The following is a 2,969-nucleotide window of genomic DNA, read 5'->3' as shown; positions in this document are numbered from 1 at the left end:
CTGGCAGACCCATGTCTGACATTGTCAATGAATATTATTGTAAGACTTGCCTGATCACAAACTCCCATTGTTTGCCTAAATAGTATCCAGTCATGGAGCGATTTATGATGTACATGTGAATGATCCAGGTATTGTGATACATAGTTATCCTACACTTATTCAATCTCCTCCTATCAATAGTGTTTTAAAGATTAGAACCATGGACTAATCAACAACACTCTAAACAGAAGGTCCTATGCTCCAGGGGGAGATGCTCAAATAAGATTCTCTACCGTAAATTAACAAGGATGTCTCTAAGGTGAGCCAGAACAGATAAAAAACATAGATTCAGGAATGGATTGGGGTGGGGGTTGCACTTAATCCTTGCTTCAATCTGAGAACAATTAGTTCTTATGACTTGGTCCTTCTCTGTACTCACCTTCATGAAGGAGACACAGAAGATGTGGGTGCTATAGCCAAGTGTGGTGAAGAAATTAGATGGTGCCTGACTATCAGAAAGAAGATGCTTGTTTTCAAACAAGCCGCCATCTAAGTGAGACGTCAATTAATTGTAGGTGGACGAAGCACACCACCATCCGTGATGCAAGGATTACAAATGATATAAGACAAATTTGAAGGAGGGAATACTATCAGAGTTTAAATGTTGAGATTCTGGTTTGCAGAAGGCTATGGATGACAATGGAAGTGCAAAATAGGATCTACACAGGGAATAAGCCCCTGGTGATTTCCCTCTATCTGTAATTGAGGGATTGGAATAACCCAGTTATCCGACAGACAGTATTGCAGAGATGACTACAGTAGATGAAATTATAAACCTGATTTGAATGGTTACAACCTTATCACCTGATCTCCACTCTAATACACTTCGGGTTTGATGTGGTTTTTAATATTTTCTATGGTTTTTTTCATAATGGGGTTCATTGCTGTTGTAGTTTGTCCTCGTAGAATCTTTGTTATGTGGCTTTCTGTTTTGGGGGTATATGAAACTCAGGATAGAAGAATAGATAGAGACAACAATGAGAATAAGGGTTCCTGGGGGTACAGTAAGATGGTTAAGGGGGAGCTGATGTTAAGACCTTCAAGACGTAAGAAATGTTTTGAAGCTGGTTTTGGTAGCAGCTGTACAATGCTGCTTGGTTTGATTGAACTATGAAATGGTATGATGTCTTCATTAGCTCCTAATAAAAATGATTTTAATAAAAACAACAAAACAAAACACTGGATTGTGATGATGGTTCAACACTTCTACAAATCTGCTAACAAATCGCTGAATTTTAAACTTAAAATGAGTGAAGTTTTGGCATGGACATTTTTTAACAGTGTTGTTTTTAAACAACAAAAACTTGCATCACTTCTACTTCTTCTTTATTCAATATCCAAATTGCACATGTGTCTGAGGCCACCGAAAATACCACTCATGGCTTGGGTCAGGCGTACCTGAGTCCTCCAAGAAACATCCTTGTTCCTCAATAGTTTAAAGAAATCTTGTGCAGCAGATTTACCTAATGCGATACGACTTTAGATCTCTCAACTGCTGCTTCCGTGAGCATTGATTATGGCGCCAAGCCAGACAAAACCTTTGAGAGCTTTAACCATTTCTCCTTTTATCATGTTACCTGTTGATCTAGCTGTGAGGATTTTGGTCTTTGCATTGAGTTATAGCCCATACCGAAGCCTTCAATCCTTGATCTTCATCAGTAAGTTCTTTTTGGTACAGTGACTTGGTGTTTTCTTTGCATCTTCTTTTGATGCTTCCTGCATCATGCAACATTTTGTCCGTAGAATCTTTCAATCTTGTAGCTCAAGACTTGAATTTTTTCTTTAGTTTTTCAGTGTCAGATATGCTGAGCATGTTCTTCTCTTTGGTTTTCTAACTCTAGATCTTTGCTCATTTCGTTATAATAATTTACTTTGTCTTATCAAGTTGACTTTGAAATTCTTTTCAGCTTTTTTATTTCATCGTTTATTCCATGCGCCTTACTTACTCTATGATTAAGAGAAAGCTTCAGAGTCTTTTCTGACATTCTCTGTGTTAGAAACAAATCCAGAAACAAATAGTTACACTTATATATGTGTGAGAAAGAGCTTTAAGATCAAGAAGTGTTTATTGTGAACACCCAATTTATACAAGGCCATGGAAGACAGGGGCAGCCCCAAACCCATGTTCAGCCTCTGGCAGATCCCTTCTAGCCTTAAGCAAGGGACGCCAACAGCTTTACTACCAGACAAGAGGTTATTTTAAACTTGATTATGGTGGACCAAACGGTGATATAATATGATACGTGGTCAGTTGACCTTCCTCTGAATTTGTGTGGCTTAAATATGTCTCACCTTTTCTACAACAGAAATTTCTTCTCCGGCTTTTAAAACATTGCTGGTGGCCTTTTCTTCCTTATTTTAAAAGTTGTATCGTTATGTTGATATTTTCTTCTTCCTGCTTCACTTTGATTTTTATTGTTTCTTTCCCAGTTCATGAAGCACAGGAGGAGTGGATACATAGAGAAAATAACTGATGCGGGAGCTTATCAGGTACAGGGCGGAGGAAAGGGAAGGGGAATTGGGGAGCAAATGATGACCATGGGCATTGAGAGCACTAGAACTGATTGTGATGATGTATATATAATTATTTTAAAAGTGACTTAACTATGGGTGTGTATGATATGTGAACATTATATCAATAAAACCTTTTTTTAAAAGCATTTATACGTATCATGAAGGCATTCCAACCCAATCCAACTCAAGTCCATAAGGCTCATCCAAGTACTTAAGTCCTTCCTCATACTCAGCAGCAGACTGGTGGCACAGAAAGGGGAACTGGGAAGCAGAAGACCACAGGCCTGTGGGGCCAGAGCCTCCTAGATCCAAGTTTGGTAGAAACATGGCAGGACACCTGCAGCTCTCGGGGTCAGGCAGCCGACATTGGCTCACCCCTCGAGGCAGGCAGACTTCCAGCAGGCAGTGAAGCAGAG

This window comes from Echinops telfairi, unplaced genomic scaffold (assembly GCF_000313985.2).
Source record: "Echinops telfairi isolate 266 unplaced genomic scaffold, ASM31398v2 ScPeMD7_17;HRSCAF=63, whole genome shotgun sequence".
NCBI classification, from domain to species: domain Eukaryota; kingdom Metazoa; phylum Chordata; class Mammalia; order Afrosoricida; family Tenrecidae; genus Echinops; species Echinops telfairi.
This window is presented reverse-complemented; position numbering follows the sequence as displayed.